The 22,273-nt window shown below is 39.2% G+C and overlaps 1 long non-coding RNA gene across 2 annotated transcripts; it reads right to left on the bottom strand.

Annotated features, from left to right (window-relative positions):
• Nucleotides 1–1,756: 1,756 nt before the first annotated feature.
• LOC118351141 (uncharacterized) lies at nt 1,757–19,026 on the bottom strand. Of its 2 annotated transcripts, none has more exons than XR_004806007.1 (3): nt 18,909–19,026; nt 6,009–6,080; nt 1,757–1,923 (listed from the first exon to the last, which is right to left on the bottom strand). It is a non-coding gene; the product is annotated as an uncharacterized LOC118351141 (long non-coding RNA). The 2 variants fall into 2 exon arrangements; XR_004806008.2 differs by lacking the exon at nt 1,757–1,923 and adding an exon at nt 2,070–2,421.
• Between the last annotated feature and the right edge of the window lie 3,247 nt (nt 19,027–22,273).

The raw sequence follows: 22,273 nt of genomic DNA, 5'->3' as shown, positions 1-22,273 counted from the left end.
AATTACAAACTGAAACCTTCAAAACACTGCTGAAAGAAGTTAAAGACAAAAAAAGAAAAAAAAGAAGTTAAAGACATGAATAGGTGGAAAGACAGCCTGTGTTCACTTAATATTAAGATCTTAATATTAATCTAGATGATCTATATATTTAAGGTAATCAATCCCTGTCAAAATCCCAAAGGCACTTTTTTTTGCAGAAATAGAAAAATCCTCCTAAAATTAATATAGAATATTAAGAGACTCCAAATAGCCAAGGCAGTATGAAGTTGGATGACTCATACTTGCTGATTTCAAAACTTATTATGAAGCTACAGAAATCCACTTCTAGTTATATATCCAAAAGAATGAAAGCAGGATCCCAAAAAGATATTTTTACACCTGTGTTCAGAGCAGTATTATACATCCAACCGGGAGACACACCCAAGCGTCTATGGATGAAGGGATAAACAAATGTGCTATATACATACAGTGGAACGTTATTCTGTCTTCCAAAAAGAAGGAAATCCTAATATATGCTGCAACTTGGATGAACTTTGAAGACATTATGCTAAGTGAAATAAATCAGTCACAAGAAGACAAATATAATATGATTCCATGTACAGGAGGTATCTAGAGTAGTCAAATGTAAAGATACAAAGTAGAATGGTGGTTGCCAGGTGAGAAGAGAGGGGGAAATGAGGAGTTATTATTTAATACATATAGAACTTCAGTTCTGCCAAATAAAAGAATTATGGAGATGACACAACTGTGAATTTACTCAACACTACTGAACTGTGCACTTAAAAATGGTTAAGGTGGTAAATCTTATGGGTATTTTATCACAATTAAATTTTTTTTCAAAAACGCATAGTAGCAGAGATGTGGAAAACTCTAAGAGCCTAGCTCAAGGGCTTTCTAGTGCCACACTGATTCTCAGTTTCTTGAAAGACTTACCTAACTCCCCATTTGCTCCAAGAGAACAGACATATCTAATGAATCCCAGCCCACAATAATCTTTCCCATTTCAGTACTATATATGGCACCTAAGAATTTTGAATGATGTTCATCCCAAATCCAACCTTCTGTATCAAAGTTTTTCCATTTCATCTTCATGCCCTGACTTCCCAGCACCAATCTATAAAACTATGAGATTCCAAGGAGACAGATTAGGGAAAGGGTTTTACTAATCTCACCAAAAAAAAAATAAATTTTCTTTTAAACAATAGTAACAAAACACTTGCTATTAAGACATTCTAATTAAATGAGATATAAACCATTTGGCAATTATTCAACTATTAATAAAACTTCATCTTCTTAATATTCGAATTTTCATGGCACACCTCAAGCCCCATATTCTCTATGAAACTGCTTATTTCCTTCCTCCCTACAAATTGTGTTGCTATATTTAATCCCAGTATTTAAGCCCTACAAAACTATACATTTCTTTAGATTACAAGCATTGCCTTAAAAATCATTGTATTTCCACCACTCCCTCAAGCATCTCGTGAAGTGTCCTACATACAGATACTACTTGATTTATGAAGTCGGTTCCCAGCATTTTCCCTCACCTAGTTGCCACGAGAACTATTTCAACTCTCTCAGATCCCTCTCCAAATTTCACTTGCTTAATGAAGCCATTCCAAAAAGGCAGTGAATTGGACTTCAGGGACATAACAATGAAAATTGAAAGAAGCTGCCGACCACATCACTTTAGTATAAATCATTTATCCTCCACTGGGTGCTTTTTACCCTTGCAATTTGTCGGTCTTACCTTGATTGTCAGCTCGTGAAGCTCAAATTACATCTCTATATGCATTTCTTCATCTGGAGCTGGATAATTGATATCAGTTATCATACATTTACTTGTACTCAGTGTAAAGATTTCTCCACGCCCCTACTTCTCTGGACACCTTGTGCTTGTATATTCAATATTATCTGGTAATACTGGATGTGGGCAGAGAAATGGGAGAAGAGAATCAACTGGATATTTTAGCTTAGTTTTATGAACTCTGTCATTAGGATTAAGTCATTTATTGATTTTACATCTCAATTTCTCCTTTTATTAAAAATAATAACAAGAGGATCTCTAAGTTCACATCTCCATTCAAGCTTCCATTAAACAGAGCCAAAAATATGTTGATTTCAAAAAAAGTAGCTCCCTTATAGTCTGGAGGTAGCCAGTCTAAGGCCAATAGGATGGTCCTGCCATACTTAACAGATGGCTTCTATCCTGAGTCTAAGGTATCTCTTCTCTGTCACCATTAGGTCTGTATCCCAGCCAGAGGGAAGGAGGAAAGGCCAAGGCCAGTCCATAACCATTTCTTTTATGATCATGATCTGGAAGTAGCTCTTTGGTTCACATCCTGCTGGTCAGAACTGGATCACTTAGCCATGAAAAGGAAGACAGAAAATGTAGTCTTTTACAGCCAGAACTCAGGTGCGCTTCAATTAAAGAAAGAAAGAATGTTTAATTCAGTAGATCACATAATTTATAGTACTAACTAGAATGTTAAGAATTCTGAAGAGCCTGAGATATTGTCCACTTGCAAGATAATAAGTTTACCTGGCACAGTCTCATGGATACTAGCAAAAGACATGGGACTCCAGGGTCAGGGACAAAAGTTTATTACATATGGCTCTGCGAAGAGTGTGTGCATCACTAAATTTGCATCAGTTTACCTTGTCCTCCCAAGTCCCACAGGGGCAATGCTGACAGGCCCAGATGGATGCCTACACCCAGAATTAGTTGCATCATAGGAGAGGAATTTTAACCCAAATCTTTTTTTTTTTTTAAGATTTTATTTATTTATTCATGAAAGACACAGAGAGAGAGAGAGGCAGAGGGAGAAGCAGGCTCCATGCTGGGAGCCCAAGGTGGGACTCAATCCTAGGGCTCCAGGATCAGGCCCTGGGCCGAAGGCCGCACTAAACCGCTAAGCCACCCGGGGTGCCCTGAACCCAAATCTTATAAGAGCAGTAACATGTCTGCCTTTTTACCCAAAAGAGAAGCACATTTTCTGTCTTCCAAGGCTATTCACTATATAAACCCCTTTAAAAAGATAGTCCAGAACACAGAAGCTGCCACTTCGCTCATAGGATATACAGAAATACAAGAGACCCACAGCAAACTGTTTCACAACGTAGGACACTATTAAGAAAGACACAGGATACTATCGCTAATCATATTGGGGCAAGCATGAACAAGAACTTTTCTAGGGAAATTAGGACTTACGTTCATCTTAACATTAGCAGATCCTCAAAAATCTCTGCTACATATTCTAATTTTGTAGTAGGTGCTATCTGATAGGATTATAGGCCACCAGTTCTTTGGGGATCAAGATGCATATAAAGATAACAATGTCCACTGTAGACATTTTTCAGTCACCACCTTTGGCTCCTTAAAACAAATGCCTCTAGGGCAGCCTGGGTGCCTCAGCGGTTGAGCGCCACCCTCAGCCCAGGGCGTGATCCTGGAGACCCGGGATCAAGTCCCATGTCCTGCTCCCTGCATGGAGCCTGCTTCTCCCTCTGCCTGGTCTCTGCCTCCCTCTCTCTCTGTCTCTCTGTCTCTGTGTTTCTCATGAATAAATAAATAAAATCTTTTAAAAAAATGTTTAAATGCCCCTCGTGTTAGATCTTAAACAGACTTTATGTGTTGTAACGTGCATTCGGTGTAATGTAGTGTGAGGGCTCTAGACTAGGACACCTGAGATCTAGGGTCAGATTTTCTATTAACTTGATTTCTGATCTTGGATATATCACTCAATATCTTTGAACCTTAATTTATTTATTCTGTATAATGAATTATTAACATTTTTCTATCTCAAGTTTCACTTGAACTCAGCCACTGACCATGGTCTAATAATCTGAGGTGACTATAGGTCATTGGATAAGCCCCGGGCTGGACTGTCAGGATTTCCACTAGTGCTTCAAGCACTTCTTGCCTCTTTTAGAAGATATTTGTCGTTTGAACCACTCAAAACCAGGGAAATGTTCGTTCTCTTAAACTTGTCAAGATTTGGTCTGATGTGTAAATAAATTCAGCAGCAGCTAGGTGATGTAGTTATGCCCTCTCCAGCTAGGTTTACCCAGGTCGTAGTTTTCATCTCATACAGGAATTGTAATGAATATTCTGGAGGAATATCTGTAGAGGAAGTTTCTGAGGCTATAGCCATATGGGCTCAGGAGGAGACATTAGGTAGAACTTGTGCCAAATATTTCCATCCTTGATCTGAATTCCCCCTCCTTATTTGCTGCTATTTGATCCATTCCTTTTAATCTAACTGCTTCAAAAGACGATTAAGGAGTGAGAATCTCTTTAATCACCTCTTCAATAAAGACCCCAGAAACACTTTATCTAGTATATTATCTCCTTTTTATCCATGACCTACAGTTAGTTCCACTAATTCTTTGGTGCTTTTTTTTTTTTTTTTTTTTTTGCCTTTCATGTTTTAATTATTTTTTTTAAAACAGATTTCCCCCACTATCCCAAAGTAGAGCATTCTTATAAAAGCCAAAATAAATAAAAGCCAAAAACCAATTACTGTGGCCATGGCATAAAGCTAAAAAGCAATTGCTATTAATACATATGGAAAATGTTCTGAGCATTACTAGACTCAAAAAATAACCTCTTTTGGGCTTAGGACACATCTTGCTAACAGATGTACCATATAAATCAAGATAAAGCACAGATGCTCACAGACACAGTTCAAAGCTCCGGTGGTTTGCTGCTGAGATGCCCAGTGTGGTTCCCAGAGAAGGAGCCAGGCGGGCGGCGCCACTTGCTGCTCAGGGTGTGCATTGCCCTACAACAGCTTGCTGCAATCACCTGCTGAATGCTGTTTTCGCTTTTCACCTTTTTTTCAGTAAAAGCAAAAATCCTCTTCAGACTCCTTTCGGTTAGCAAAAACACGTCTTTCTCAAAAGCTAAGAGGCCTAATGCAAATTAGAAAAGTGGAGACTGCCTCTACTGGCTCTGAAGTCATTGGCTTTATAAAGCTTCAGCCTTAAAAATAAAATTAAAATAAAATAAATAAAATAATAAAAAAATTAAATAAAATTAAATAAAATTAAAATAATAAAATAAAATAAAAATAAATAAAGCTTCAGCCTTGGAGATGGGGTGAGGAGGAGTCTGCCAATTTGCTAACCTCTGGGGTGCAATGTTGCCATATTTCCATCCTCCACGGTTGGGTTTTCAAATCTATTTTTTCTTTGCTTGCAATTGTCTTTTTGCAAATTAGTCCTGTAGGATTTCAGTTTAAAGAACTTGCTTAAATCTAAGCTTCTGATTGTGATAATTTTAAACACAGACTGGGCTCCCTGTGCATTTTTCATGTTAAATTTTCTTTTCGATATCTTCCTAATTAATGTCTTTATTTTATAACAATATCCTATTTATAATTCAAATTTCCATTTAACTTTCTTCACTTTTTATTCAAAGTCATAAATGCAAATGGTTTAAGAAGCAAAAAAGAAGGATTCATAAAGAAAACTAAGAATTATCTTCTCCATGCTTCCTCACCCGCAAAGTCTGGATCCCTACAGGCTACACTTTTAACTGCTTACGTTTTGTTTTTTTGGGGCTCACCTCCAAATACTTAATTAGCACATTTATGCCATTGCTTCTTGGCTATTGGCCTCCTGTGGTGATAGATGAGTATTTTCCTCACTAACACAACTCCCCACCTACTCAACTATATATAAAACTATAGAGTTTTATTACTGTAGTTTCTCCTCTGCAGATCTCTGAAATAACAACAAAATTAGCTAAAGCTCCACTTCTTGGCCTATAAATTATAAACGATGAATCTTGATTCCCCAATTTGTAAGATGACAAGACAAGGAAGTTCTCACCCTTCTCCTCTCCTCTTCTCCCTCCTCTCATCACTGTCATCTCTATCTATACTTTTAATAACAGCAGGGTTGATACTGTTTACAATCTGCTCTGTGCTCGTTGTACAGTATTTCACGATTCTTCTATACGCTGATTCTAAAAGTTGAAAACGAATAAGTGATACTTCACTTACTGTGGCCGTGTCAATAGTGCGCTATGTGATCAGCTATGATTCCATTTCCTTTTCCAATGTCATGTCATCCACCTAAAGTAGAATGTACTTAGAATCAGTTCAATTGGATTCTACTTTTTACAGTCTACCAATTTCCTTTAGTATATTCCCAAATATTTCTAGATTCATTATATTATCTATCCTTTCATTTTTCCGTTTTATTTTTCCTTCCCAAGGCCTCTCTTTTGGGGTCTTTTCTTTCCATAGTATGGATTAGTTGCTTTCTAGGCTCCCTTCACTGCACTCTGCTTTGGCTTCTCTGTTTCCTGAATTCTGTATTATTATTATTATTATTAATTATCATTATCATTATCATCATCATTATTATTTGTTGTCTTATTTTTCTGGAGCATATCTTCAAGAAACTTCCTATGAAAAAGTACCTGAGCACCTTGGTAGATCTTTAATATTTATTAGCTATTATCTTTGAGTATTGGTAAGAAATCTAATCTCTCTCCTCTGCAGGTAACTTCAGTTTTAAGTTCTCCATGGTCCACTTTTTGGAATGTTCTTCTTATCTCATATGTTCTAAAATTTCATGGTTATGTCTGTCTCTTTACACATTCACTGTGCTTGGTGCTACCTGAGAGTTTTCAATCTGAACATGTGTGCTCTTTTTCAATTCTAGGAAGTGGTCTTCTGATTTCTTCTGTTATACAAATTTGATGGATCCTAGTCTCTCTCTGTCTCTCTTCTAAAGACTCGGTTCTGTCCCTCATTCTTTTCTATATGCAACCTCTCTCTAGATAATTTCCTCATTTCCTGTGGCCTAAAATTTACCCATATCCTGATGACTCCTAAATTTATATCTCCAGCCTGATTTCCCTTTAGACCCATGGATCCTACAGACCTATGGATCCAATTGCCTGTTTGACCTACCTGCTTGGATGTCTAACAGACATCAGAAATTGAACAGAGTCTAAAAAAGTCCTGATATCTTTTTTCACTCTTAATATCTGCTCCATGTCCCTCCTATAAAAAATCAACACTATCCATTTAACTACGCAGCAAAAATATCCAGAAGTTATTTGTAATTCCTTTTGTTCCCTCTCACAAAACAGCAGATCCACCATCACATCCAAAATTTATTCCGAATCTCACCACTTCTCACCAACTCCACTAATTAATATCAAAAATTCTCTTTTCCCAAGACCAGTATCCCAGATTATATGTCCCAGTATATAATCTGGTGCATAAGCGCACATGTCTTAGAGCTGAACTGGCTTAGTTTCAAATTCCAACTTTAAAAAATGGGAAGGGCAAGCAAAACAGAAAAATCCTGTTGGAAGCATTGAAATATACACAAAAAAGGGGGGGAAATCAATGGGATTCAGTACAACTAATACCAACAAATATGCCAGTCCTCCATTTAACATCCTTCAGTGGGTTTAGGGCTATGTTCCTCAGACTCCAAAGTGAGAATTCATGTAAAACATATTTATTTGAAAGCATCTCCAGGAAAACATGAATAAAGTAAGAAAATGGGACTAAGGAGACACCTGGGTGGCTCAGCAGTTAAGTGTCTGCCTTTAGCTCAGGGCATGATCCTGGAGTCCCAGGATCGAGTCCCGCATCGGGTTCCCTGCATGGAGCCTGCTTCTCCCTCTGCCTATGTCTCTGCCTCTCTCTGTGTGTGTCTCATGAATAAATAAATAAAATTTTAAAAAGTGAAATTTAAAAAAAAAGGAAACAGCATTTAAAAAAAAAAAAGAAAATAGGACTAAGAAGAAAAGAAAGCCCAACAAGAGTATTATATCAAGTCCAATAGAGGGTAACTTTATTGCAACTCCCCATGGAAGCTGGAGGAAGTGTTGGTGGCTACTCAGAGTTATGGCTATTAAAACAGGAGAGCTGGAGTACTTAGACTCCTATGCCTGTCAGTCCCTGGTTAAGAGCTGCTCCGAGGGGACAAAGATGGCCAGGCCCTTCCTGGTCTAAGAACCAGCAGTCCAGGCAGGCTCTGGGAGGTAGGACAACCCCTGATCTCAGACACAAGTGCTGGCTGCTGGGAGTGAATAACCCAAAATGGTCAAGGGGGTCAGGAGAATAGGGAAGCCCGGCACCATCTGCTGAAAATGACTCTCTAGTAACAAAGAGAATTTAACTCTAACTCTCGCATAAGGGCCTCCACATCTGCATGATTTTCACCACCAGCCTCTCTTCCTAACTCAGTCACTACACACTGGTCCTACGAACCTTTCTAAATCTTCCAGAGCAACAAGTTTCGCTTCAAGATATTAGACTTGTTATTCACTGTGTGAAAGAGTGTAAGTGTGACATTTTGAAGCATGCACCACTCAGAAACAATATGATAAAGAATCAGTTTCCCACTGAAACAATACTCATGGAAGACCTCTAGTAAAAAAAATAAAAAAAAAAAACCAGACCAACAACAATAAACCTCAAGAAGAAGAGATAACAATCAGATAATAGTAATAAGTAAACCAACCAGTAGACACTAAAATTCCAATTTCTTTGGACAAAACTTAAGATTTAATAGGGTTCGGTTGGGTAAATAAAGCAGGGAGAAGTAAAATAAAGCTAAAAGTTATCGTCTTTGGAGAGAGTTGTGTAAAAACTGTAAAATTATCTCCAAGTAATAAAATGTAGGGGTTTTTTTAGATAAATGTAGAAATATAGGAAAAGAGATAAAACTTCCAAACAACTAGAGAGATAAAAGAAAAAAGAAAGCCAGATTATTCCACCTAGAGAATGAAATTTTTAAAATATATTTTTAAATTGCCAAATTAAATTCACATGAAGTGTACAGATTTAATGAAAAAATTACTAAAAGAAAATATAGATAAATCTATCATAAATGTTAGGCTGGGGGAAAAGCCTAAAGTCACCAACACCAGAAACTAAAGAAGTGATTAGCAGGTGAACAGCAAAAAAAAAAAAAAAAGAAAGAAAGAAAGAAAGAAAGAAGAAAGAAAGAAAGAAAGAAAGAAAGAAAGAACTATAACTTGACAAACACAATAGACAAGATAGAACAACATGGTGATAGGAAAAAAATGGTTTTAAATATATAACATTTATATCAACAAAATACATTTCAACAAAAAAACTAAAAAAATAACAAGAAAATGGTAATAAACCAAAAACCATGAGCAGGTAATTCACTGAATCATAAAAGCATCTGGCCAATTCAAATATGAAAAGATGCTTAGCTTTACTAAGAAACCAAACGAATATTAATTAATCAAATTAAATTAAAACAAAGATACCATGTTTTACATATCATATAAACAAAGATTTTAAAATAACAACACATATATGTGAAAACTTTGGGAAATAGGTACATGTTAGCAATCAGCATATAAAATGATACAATATTTTGGAAAGTAATTTAGAAATGTGCATCAAGGGATCCCTGGGTGGCGCAGCGGTTTAGCGCCTGCCTTTGGCCTAGGGCGTGATCCTGGAGACCCGGGATCGAATCCCACGTCGGGCTCCCGGTGCATGGAGCCTGCTTCTCCCTCTGCCTGTGTCTCTGCCTCTCTCTCTCTCTCACTGTGTGCCTATCATAAATAAAAAATAAAAAAAAAATTTTAGAAATGTGCATCAAGGGAAGCCTGGGTGGCTCAGTGGTTTAGCGTCGCCTTAGGCCCAGGGTGTGGTCCTGGGGACCTGGGATCAAATCTCATGTCAGGCTTCCTGTGTGGAGCCTGTTTCTCCCTGTCCTCCCTGTGTCTCTGCCTCTCTCTCTCTCTCTGTGTGTCTCTCATGAATAAATAAAATCTTAAAAAAAAAAAAAAAAAGAAATGTGCATCAAAATCTAAACTTCATTATATCCTTGGACTCAGAAATTCTACTTTAAGGAATTCATCCTACAAAAGTCCTAGTAACACTTCACCAAGGTATTTACTCACGAATGTTTATACCGACTTATTTATAATAAAGAACTGGAAATAAATAATTTAAAAACATTTTAAGAGAGTGACTTAAAACAATCTCTTGATAAAATCATCCATAGCTACCAAAAAAGAAGGAGATAAATCATATATATCAACATAAAAAGATGTTAATGACAGATTAAGCTATTGCAGTAAAATTTTAATACCTACTACATGTTTGAACATCAAAAACATTATACTAAGTTTAAAAAGACAGATCTAGGGATGCCTGAGTGGCTCAGTGGTGGAGCGACAAACCTTCAGCTCAGGGAGTGATCCTGGGGGGTCGAGTCTCCCATTGGGCTCCCTGCAGGGAGCCTGCCTCTCCCTCTGACTGTGTCTCTGCCTCTCTCAGTGTGTGTCTCTTGTGAATAAATAAATAAAATCTTTAAAAAATGATAGATAGATAGATAGATAGATAGATAAATAAATAAATAAATAGCTGTGAAAAAGAAGAACCATTGTGTGATTCCATTTGTATGAAATGTTCAGAAGAAGCCAATCTATAGAGACAGACACAAATCCACGGTGCCTGGGGCTGGGGTGGGAACAGAGGTTACCTGCAAATGGGCCTGAGAAATCTCTCTGAGGTGATGGAAGAATTGTACAACTCAGTTATGCTGATGATAGCACAGTTAACTGTCAACTTACTAAAAATCATTGAATTGATTTGGTGAATTCTTTTGTATATAAATTATACCTCAACAAATCTGCTCCTTAAAAAAGCAAAGATATGGATCAGTCTGGTAATATTTACGTTTCCACAAAGAACGATCTGCCTTAGGACATTTCTATATTGTTTGAATATTATTTTTTTCAATAACTAATGTTACTTTTACATTGAGGAAAATTTATGAAGACAAACAGGAGTGTTATCTTTGTAAACTCTAAAATCAGATATGGTCCAGTCGCCACCCCGCAAGCTACCAAAGGAGCGAAACTTGGTTTCTTATATTGTCTGCCAGACATTGTATTTTGATATATTTTGCAGAAGTAGAGTAAATAAAGAACAAACCAATTATCACAGCAACATCACAGAACGAGATCCCATACAGGTGATCACTCTACTGACTTAACGCTACTCTAAGTGGCTTTAAAGGAATTCACCTTTGTCCACATCACAATCCAGTTGCAATCCAACCATTAGGAACTTGGCAAAAGCTACGAGCTGGGGCATGCAGATCAGGGATTTAAGCTCGGCCAGTCGAATCCCATGCCCGGGTCCTACACACCATGTGAGACTGCCCACATCTAGACAGTGGTCATATGATACAAAAAAATTCTCTGATTACATGTATCTGCTTCAATAAAGCAGCTCCTACATGGTGATGGGGTGGGGGCATCTGGGCAGCTTCGTTGGTTAAGAGCCCCCCTCTCAGTTTTGGCTCAGGTTATGACCTCAGTCTTGGGGTCAGCTCAGGCCATGATCTCAGGGTCCTAGGACTGAGTCTCACACCAGGTTCCACACTCAGCGGGGAATCTGCTTTCCTCTCCCTCTCCTTCTGCCCCTCCCCGCCCCACCCACTTCTCTCTCTCCTGCTCTCTGTCTCTCAAATAAATAAACAAATCATTTAAAAAAATAAATAAAGTGTTTCCTATATTCTGACTTTGGTAGTAAATTCCAATTTCTTTCTTTCTTTTTTTTTTTTTTTTTTTTTTTTTTTTTTTTTTTGCACATTGCCAATTCAAGTCAACAGAACGTGGAAAGCAGGGACTTGGGGTTTTGACTTTCACAAACCTGGTTAGTGAATGCTATAAATAGCACAGAAAGAGGCATAGAAAATATCTGTTGAATTACACTGAACGCTTTCCATGGTGTTTCTCTCCACAAATCCAAATCGGTTAATAATCTTGAAAAACAACCTTCCAAAACCTTTGCAGTTTGGAAAAACAACAACAACAACAAAAAAGCATAATGAATTGACCAAAACCCTTCCCATTTCTTTTAAGGTTTAAGACATTCGGAACCTGATTCAGTAGGGATCACCCCCTGAAAGGACATCGCAGCTCATCACATTGCAATTATCTCCGCATCTTCACTGTCCAGTAATTAATAAGCCACGCTCCCAGAGACAGTGATCATAGATCACACACACATGACATGCTCTCCTACACCTCCCAGAAACAGGTAATGCAGCATGTTAGCGCTGAAAAGAGGATATTAAAACCCATTTAGATTCTCCCATCGTTAAATGGAGACAATAAATCTGGCTACTAACGCTTGGCTATGGATTTCCTTAAAATGATGCTGATCTTGCTAAGTCCCATATTTCTGCCATTGAAGGTTATAAATGTTCACACCACAAAACGAGCCTTAGAAACTCAAAAATTCCCTCATGTTTTGTCTTAGAATTTAAAAATAATGTAAAAATAATGGCCTCTTTTCTCATTAAGTGATCCATAAGCCCAAAAATAAATGCAAAATCCCAGGATATTACTAGTGGAGAGGACTCCTACCCTTGCCTTGGGTTATTGACGTTACCCCCTCCCTTTTCTTGTCAATAGTCCCCTGAAACAGCTGGATTCACAATTCAATCTAAAGCCTCATTTAAATGTAGCCTCATTCATTAATTTTGAAATTAAGTTATATCAGCTCTTGCCATATCAGCGTTAAAGTCCTCAAATATACATGAAAAAGTTATTATCTTATTCTTCTGCAGTTTTTAAAAATTAATAATGGTGAAAGCCCAGTTTTCAACCGGCCACACCAAAGAATTGGAGTCAGGGAATTGCACAGGTTTTAAGAAGTTCAGACGTCATTAGTGATTTTCGCACCCTTTGAACTTATAACCAACATTCACATTCTGCCAATACCGTCATATTAAAACTCTCCACCTTACAAAGCTAATTTTACAAACCAATTTCACATTGCTAGTCATATTCCACATTGAGCAATATTTTCATGGCAAGTGTTGAGATAAAGAATTCCTTCCAGCTGAATCCTCATTGAGAAATTGAGTTTTGCTTAAAACATCAGTTTTGATCTCTGGAACATTGAGGTGAGCTTCTGTATTATGTGTTTTGAGTTTAGTTTAGGTTTTATATTGACTTTGCAATTTTAATTTTGATGAGGATCATTGGGTTTAAGTCATCTTCTGTTAGACAGTTGAGAATTAATTGGTTTATATCTGAAATACACACTGGATTGTCTATCTACCTATTAACTTGCAAGGAGGTGTCAAGAAAATCTGCATTTTTGTGCACATGTGTGAGTTCTCATGGAGTTTACAGCAGTCACCTTCCAAGTGAACTAATGCTCCCAAGACCACGTCATCGGGGCTGTAATAAAGGCATTCTTTGTCATTTTTATTTTCTTCTCCCCGACAGTTAGGAAAATGTCTGATTTTATTCTGCATCCAGCGCAGCTCCTGGCATGCTAAGTGCTTGATAAGAAGGAAGAAAGAGGGATGCCCGGGTGGCTGAGTGGTTGAGCATCTACCTTCAGCTCAGGTCCTGATCCCGGGGTCCTGGGATCGAGTCCCACATCAGGCTCACCGCAGGGGGCCTGCTTCTCCCTCTGCCTGTGTCTCTGCCTCTCTCTGTGTGTTTCTCATGAATAAATTAAAAAAAAAAAGGAAGAGAGAAATGAAAGAAGGGAGAGAGAGAGGAAGGAGGGAAAAGAGGAAGGGAGGGAGAGGGGAAAAAGATAGTAATGCCAAAGTGCTTTGAAAACTGTAAATGCCACACGTATTTAAGAAGTCAATACTACTGCTGTTCTCATTGGCCCTCAGGAAAGGGGCTGCTCTTACGATGTGGTTAGCTATGCTTACAGCGTGTCCTCCTTATACCTCTTGTTCTCTCAGTGGGACTGAATTAACTTCCTTCTGTTAAGGCCTGACAATTCCCAAAGCTAAATAAATCCATCTTCATGAACAAAAAGAACAATAGTTGCTTACCTAGGTCTAGATTTCAGGGAAATAAAGAGCTTTTCCATTCTAACAACAAAAAATCAGCTTTATTTTCTTTCAAATTTCATGCCTCACTCAGACTTGCAGATTCCCCCCCCAGAAAGGATGAACAGGCCAATGGGCCATGGAGACAAATGTCACAAAGGAATAAGTACTCAAGGGGCACCTAGGTGGCACAGTTGGTGAAGCATCTGACTTAAGATTTCCCTTAGGTTGTGATCTCAGGGTCTTGATCTCAGGATTGTGATCTCAGGGTCAGGAAATAGAGCCTCACCTCAGGCCCCGTGCTCAGTGGAGAGTCTACGTGAGGTTCTCTCTCTCCCTCTCCCTCTCTCGCTGCCCCTGCCCCCACACTCTCTCTGTCTCTCAAATAAATAAATAAATATTTTGTAAAGAAGAAGAAAAGAAAACTACTCAAAACACACACCACAGCATTCTTTATCTTCATCCAGATTGATATTGCTCTTGTGATCCTCTCATAATGCCCTTTCCCGAATTCAGAAAGTACCTTAAAATTACATTTTAAAAACAAGACTGTTCTGTGAAAATCTGTCAAGATGTGTTGGTTTTTTCTAGTTATGATTGTCCAGTTTTATTAAAAATAACAACAAAACAATAACACTGCTGACATGTACAAAGAAGTTCAATACAAGAACTTGCAAGCAATGCATATACCCTGGTACAGTGTGTGTGTGTGTGTATGTGTGTGTGTGTGTGTTAGTGTGTGTAAGGGAGGGGAGGAGAGAGAGACAAAGAGAGAAATATCCCACATCCGCTAGACCATATCAGAAATATCAGGCTAATTCTCATTGTCATATTTTGAGAGGAACAGTAAAAATTGGAATACTTCCAGACGAGAATGTGGCAAACCTAAGAAAGTTGTTATGTGAGGACATTTGAGCGAAGTAGGTTTATTGAACCTGGAGCCTAGAGAATACCAGAGGAAAAGAGTTGGGTCTAGTTTCTTTAAATATTTAGATATCTCGGGCAGCCCGGGGGGCCCAGAGGTTAGTGCCGCCTTCAGCCCAGGGCATGGTCCTGGAGTCCCGGGATCGAGTCCCACATCGGGCTCCCTGCATGGAGCCTGCTTCTCCCTCTGCCTGTGTCTCTGCCTCTCTCTCTGTGTCTCTCATGAATAAATTAAAATCTTAAAAAAATATTTAGATATCTCTTCTTTGAGTATGAAGGAGGCATGCTTTGCATGCCTTTTGACAAATCTAGGACCAATGTACTTAACAAAAAAAATCTAAATGTCACATAGTATATTCCCAATCACTTGAAGGAGAAATTCCAGAATGTGGTTTGGGAAATGTAAGTTTGGGGTGCTCAGCAGACATCCAAATGGAGATATCAATTAAATAGTTGAGATTCTGAAAAGAAGGCAAAGCTTAAGGCATCCGAAGCTTGGACGGTATCTGAAATCTTAGATTTGGATTAATTTACCTAGGAGATAAGTTAAGAGAAGTGGCCCAAGGACTAAGCTCTCAGCTATTTTAACATTTGGATGTCCGGAAGATAAGGATCAAGGGAAAGAGATAGACAAGTGTCTTAATTTGACTTTCCCCAGCAGTAGACCCTGAAGCAGGTATTCACATATAATCACTTATTTGGAAAGTGACTCCCGGAAACCCTGAGAGTGGATTCAGGGAGAACAGGAGAACAGACAGGGGGAGGCAGCTAATAAAGGGTGCGCCCTCCGGCAAGTTGGTCCTTGTGCACAACTGGAACTTCATTCCCTTGGAGAATTCTGTAAACCAATGGAGAGAATGCAGGCCTCCGAGTTAGCCCTCCAAAGGGAAAGGAAACTAGGATACGTCGATGCCAGCCGCTGTCTGTCTTCCTTGGGGGCTGCTCCCAGGAAGTATTCACTCTACTCCTTGGAGCTTCCCTTGCTCTGGGGGCTGCGTGGGTTGCAGCAGCCAGAGGAAGCTCAAGTGTTGGCAGCTGGAGGTTCTCTGGAGCACACGGCACTGATGGAGTCTGGGCAGCGGCCTCCCTCACAGGGTGGGATGGTCAGAAAGAGGCGAGAAAACCAGAAGGGGAGTTTTCTGGAAGCCAAGTGAGCTATGAGTCAACAGTGCAAAATGGACCCCCTCGCACTACGTATGACGGATTGAGCGTGCCCTCCAATTGTCCTTGCAACAGCAATATTCTATTAACCAGCAGAAAAATCAAAAGTCATTGGCATTGAGTCCCCAAAGGAACATTCTCCTTCTTGCACCTTTAGAAAGAGTTCTGCACAATAGGAGATAAGTGGCTTATGAAGACACATTGAACAATATGCCACTTAAAGGAGTGATGGCAACTGCATGAACGTTTACAACTTTTGTGACACAAAGGAAACTTTCGGGGACATCGCGGAGAACTATTGTTTATGCAAAAAATATCAGCTGGGAGATCATCAATAACGTTTACCCCGAAGTGAGTGTATTATATGCATTTTATGAAATCGGGAAAATATACTTATTGGTTTCTAGATCCAGCTTCTACTTCCTTGGAATTGAATGACTTCCCAAAGAAAATTCTCTCCGGCAACTCAGCAAAAGCTTACCACTGTTTTGCGTATAGAGGACACTACCTCGAAATAGCTGTAGGCCGCCGAGGCAGGCATCCCCTAAGACTGGGGCTTGGACGTTTCTTTTGAGGAGATTTATCAAGAAAAATCGTCGTGGCTGCTATCCCGTGGTATTAACAGGGCCTCCTCAGATGTTTGCCTTTAAGAACATTTAAAGGACCGAAAAAAAAAAAAAAAAAAAAAAAAAGAACATTTAAAGGACCGAGAAGAGAAGGAAAATTGAAAAGTAAATTAAATGTCACAAGCGAAGGGCTGTCACCTCACATTTAATAATGCCATTATTGAAAGTTAAATACCACGTAATTATGAATATGAAGATGTGTGAGAAATCCATTGCACAATTACAGAAACACACAGCCAGCATTCTCAGAGCTAAGAATTCAACTTCATCTACAGAATTCTCTAAATGACTGGTATCATATACAGCCCATCCCTACCGGCCCATCAAATCTGGGTAGTTAGAAATTACTGGAGTCACGAGGATGGGATTTGGATTACTTTTATTCAAATGCGATCTGTTTGATTTTTTTTCTCAAGCTTTGTCTGATTTCTGTCCTTTCAAATGGATGTGACCCAGCGTGTTGGCGGCGTATGTACCTAGTTACCTTGCAAACTGGTTCCCTCTGCAGGCAAATGCTTTCTGATTATATGATGCTAAACACAGATAATAATTCTATTACAGTTTTCATGGGGATTATTCAAGAATGCACAGCACACAGACTCATCCCTCAACTTCGCTCTTCCATCCCCACTCTAATATACATCACCAGAATGATGACATTCAGCCCCATATTTCATCAGCACATGTCTTTCTCCTGATATATTGTGTTTCATACCATCGCTTTTAAAGCGACACAGAATTCCTAGTGAGTGAAAACTCATAAATAATATTACAATTAAAAATAAAAGATTACTTAGAAGGTAGCAAGTATATTTAGATGTGACTTTTAAATGGCAGATGCGTGGCATTTTTCAAATCTCAGAAACATCTATTATGCAGGCTGTGAGGGACCTGGGGAGATGATGGTTTTTCACACGGTCTACACTTTCTTGGTCCTTTCTCAGATAAACATGCGCTCACGGAGACAAACCAACATCCAGGTTTTAGGGGTATTGAGAATGGAAGTCTGCTCAATCTTTTTTTTTTTTTTTTTTTGAGACTCTAACATATCCCTTGGGTTATTAACCTTCTTAAGTGCCAAAAAGAGTATATGTACTGATTTTCTTCTTGATTGTTCTTTCCCCATTCCACCGTCTTCCTCGTTTCTCTTCTGGTCAGTTCAGACAAGGATAAATGGAAGTGTAAAAGCAGGTCAGACCAAGTGAGGAACAGCAGTTCTCTCTCAGGCCATCCCTAATGACCGCCCTCAGAAACCCTACTGAAGATTCCAAGCTAATACGGGGGGACCATTTAAAAAGCTTCAGGTACTTGGTGCAAATCATCCAGAGACTAGCAAAGCGCACTGGAGTGAAACGCAATAAAATATGTGCAGGTACCGTGATTTTTACAAACTCAAGGTTTGTGGTAACCCTGTGTCAAGCTAAACTACCAGACTCACTTTCTCAACACCATTGTTCTCTTCATGTCTCTGTGTCAAAGAGGATTTGGTGATTCTCAGGGTATTTCAGTAAGTTTTTCATCACTATGTATCTGTTACGCTGATCTGCAATCAGTGATTATGACTCACCAAAAGCTCAGATGATGGTTAGCACTTTTTAGCAATATTTTTTAATGAAGGTCTGTACCTTTTTAAGGCATAATGCTATTGTGTGTTTAATAGGACTACAATGTAGTGTAAACATAACAGCGGAAAACCAAAACACTCATTTGACTCACTATATTGTGACATTTGCTTCTTTTGCAACAGTCCGGAACCCAGTGTGTCATATCCCAAGGGATGCCTGTCTGCATGTGAATACCTGAACGCCGGCTAGGAAGCTATTAGAATAGCACACGGGACAGTAAAAATTATGTCCCTTTACATGGTAGCATTGGACATAAACAAAAGGCAGATCTGAGATAACTTGGAAGTAGCATCTCACCCCTCTCCATGCCTTGCTTTCTACTCTGTAGCCAAAACATGCTACTCGGTATTTCCCAACAGACAATGCTGGTTCACACATTCCACCGTGACCACACTTCCCCGGTGTCGTTTCCTACCACGAGTAAAATAATGACCATTATCCTTTACATCCTCACTGTCTTGTGGGAATTTTTATAATAGTACCTACTCCAGACAGATACGCAGGTGTTTCCATGTACTGGCCCCCCTTCTTATCTGTAAGTTTCTTAAAGCTGAGTCTATGCTACTCGTGTTTTATTACTTCTCATAGCCCTAGAATATGCCTGGCGACAACATCAAAAACAACGACTTATAGTTGGCTTACGATGATTCCCTTTTTCCCCTGTCTAATAAAATGAAACCCTTAAAAGAACCCCACAAAATTCCTTCTCTAAGTATCCTAGATCATGTGGACATACAGAGCCTTCTCATGCTTCCTGCTGCATCCTCCCTCTGCATAGTTCCCCTGAGATGGAGAGTCGTGAGTATCATATTTCAAAGAGCACCATGTCAATATGAGCCTCTGATGCACAGATGGTGCTGGATGGTAACCTTGGTAACAATCCACGGAAGCCAGAACCTACCACTAGAGCCAAGGGTAGGTGACTCCACTTTGCCTAGATGGAAAGCCCATGGAGGAGTAACATCAGCCCTGCCTCAGGTTCTTGGCTCCTTGAGTTGGTAGCCCTGCCCTGGCACTAGACACAATCTTCATCAAAGTGAACCATGACACCCTCCGGGGTCTGTGGCAATCACCTAAGACTACCATTTTACCTTCCTTATTCCCCACCTGAGACTCCCATCGTCCTCCAGGTTTTATATTTAGTATTGTACTTGGTATCCCTTGTTTAAACCTTGGCCTTTCTTAACAGACTGAGACTTTATTTTGCCCTGAATTCTTCATGTTCTCAACTGTCTTGGGTTGAACCTCGCACTTTGACTTCATTCTTATAAAACTTAAATCCTAATATTACGCACCCTAGATTTAGCATTGGCAAAAGGTTTTGTTCTTCTAAAGACCCCCTTATGACAATATGATCAGGGATATATTCAAGACAGACCAAGGCTGGAAAGAGAGGATATAGAAAATCCAGCTGTAGTACTCAGTACCTTTCTCTTTGCTCAGAGCTCATGGAATAAAGGTGGATGATCTAACCCGTCATCTCTCTCTCTGACCAAGTATAATTTGGATCTGTCCTTTTACTCCAGAATGTAACTAAATAAGAAAAATGGAGAGCTCACTGAGTGGTTGTTTATGTCTTACTGTAAAGAAAAAGCTAACAGGTTCACTATAAATATTTGGCTGCTCAAAAAGTTGTAAATGAGTGATTAGAAGTATTTCCCTACAGCCCCCCCACCCCCGCCCCGGATTTAACTTAAAACAGTCAAGAGGATTGATGATGAGGGGACCCAGCTGAAACTGTCGCTGTGAATGTCATTAAGGAGATGAAGTACACGTGAATGCAGTTCTGCTGGGTAGCAGAGATTTTTCTCCCACATAATTCACAGCCAGATCAGACGGCTTGGCCATTATTTCCCCAAAACAACAACAGCAATCAATATGAAAATGGCAGATTTTAAGGACATCATCACTGTAAAGCAAAGCTGAAGGGGGGAGGAGACCAAAGGTAAGATCTAGCCCCCAAGAATACTTTTAAAAATATACTGATACCTGGGGCACCTGGGCGGCTCAGTCGGTTCAGCCTCTCTGACTCTTGATTTAGGCTCAGGTCATGATCTCAGTTGTGGGATGGAGCCCCACGTCAGGCCCTGTGCTGAGTGTGGAGCCTGCTTGGGATTCTCTCCCTCTACGCTGACGCTGTCTCTCTAAATATATACATATATATACTGATATCTTGCCAAATCTCTTTGTGGTCTTTAAATAACCATGAGATATGGAAGATACAAACCCTCCCCCCCTCCTTTCTTGGAATATGACCCAGAGAGGCTGAATAGAACAGAATTGAAAAATCCTATTTAAAATATTTAAAACTGAAATTCCAGAAATGTGGAGCTGAAGCTACTTACTTCTTCATGAGTTTACCACAGATAAGAAAAATACTGTGGGTACACCACTGTCTCCCTAAATGTATTCTGCACATCTTCCTCTCCCCAGAAAGAGTTTGAAAGTTCCTTTTCATGGAGGTTAAGACCTCCATGAGGTCTAAGACCATTTTTCTAGATGTAGGACAGCTCAGGGGAAGCTCTGTGGCTTCACTGTTCAATGTGGGAGCCACGAGTCACAGGCGGCTATTGAGCTCTTAAAATGTGGCTAGTCCAAACTGAAATGTGTTGTAAGCAAAAACTGCACACCCAATTTCAAAGACTCACTGTGAGAGAAAGAACATAAAACATCTCAATAATATTTGATATTGATTACATGTGAAATGTTAGTATTTTGGACATATCAGGTCAAATAAAATATATTATTAAAATTAATTTTAGTAATCTGTTTCTGTTTTGTAATGTGGCTACCAGTAAACAGTTAAATTATATATGTGGCCTGCGTGATACATTTCTATGGGGCAGCATTGCTCTATAGGATTCTTGGGGTGGGTAGAGCTAAGAGGTTAGTGTAAAGCAAGAAGGAATAGAATCGCAGAGGTGCAATTGTTGATCTGGTCTGCACAACCAAACAGAAGCTGAGGAACAGAACTGGCTATACAGTGCTCTTCCCAGTGTGATCCCCAGGATGACACCAAACTGCAAACTGTCACCGGTCGGTCCATGGCAAGAGTAGAAGTGGAGGGTGCACCTTTAGAAACTTTTATACATTTTGACAGATCAATTTCACATCTGTTGAATTTAATATCATTTTTTTAAATGGGCTTGCATTTTCCATGTATTTGCAGTCTTTTACTTCATTTTGATTAAATTCTATTTGTAAATAATATTACAAAATTATTAACCTGAGATATTGGAAATACGATCTTCACAGTTTGAGAAACACCGAGATGTGTGATTTTGGTGGTACTGTGTTTGTTTTTGATATCCACAGAAGCAAAGATTCGTGGGTTTCACACACGCTTACTGAAAGCCAGTGTTTAATAGAGAATCACACTCTCTATTCCGTTTTCTTATACTTGGCTACAGTGTAGCTGTATCTAAATCTCTTTAAATGCAAAACCAGTTTAAATATAAAACAAGAGAATGGGCTAGCCCCTTAACTCTATTTACATGTTTCATTTCCTGTAAAACACAGACATTGGAAAAACTGATATCTAGCGAGCTTCTAAATTACATAATTTGAGAAAGTCTACATTTACATGAGGAGCTGATAGCAATCTCCGCTATAGTGGATACTGACCTGGCCTCTTGCTGTCCTGAATCGGGTTAAATTGGATTGTGATATAGTGTAGCCTGGACGGAAAACACAGTAAATACTAACTGATAATAATGAGAAGAAAGGACTTGGGTTAAGTCTAATCCAGCTTGGCAGTTCATTAGCAAACCCCTGTTCACTGTGCCAAAGTATGAAAACCAAAAAAATCCTACTTAGGGATGCTTATGTGGCTCAATGGTTGAGCATCTGCCTTCGGCTCAGGGTGTGATCCTGGGGTCCTGGGATTGAGTTCCTCATCGGGCTCCCTGCATGGAGCCTGCTTCTCCCTCTGCCTGTGTCTCTCTCATGAATAAATAAATAAAATCTTTTTAAAAATCGTCCTTAGAAAAATTGAAGATTTCTCCACTTCCCGCCAAATCAAGAAACATGCTCAATTCAAACCTGTCCAGTGTAATTCCTGCCTCAGTTCACCAGAAACTTAGATGATTCTCACTACACTGG

The sequence above is a fragment of the Canis lupus genome, chromosome 1 (assembly GCF_003254725.2).
Source record: "Canis lupus dingo isolate Sandy chromosome 1, ASM325472v2, whole genome shotgun sequence".
Classification (NCBI taxonomy): Eukaryota; Metazoa; Chordata; class Mammalia; order Carnivora; family Canidae; genus Canis; species Canis lupus.
This window is presented reverse-complemented; position numbering and strand designations above follow the sequence as displayed.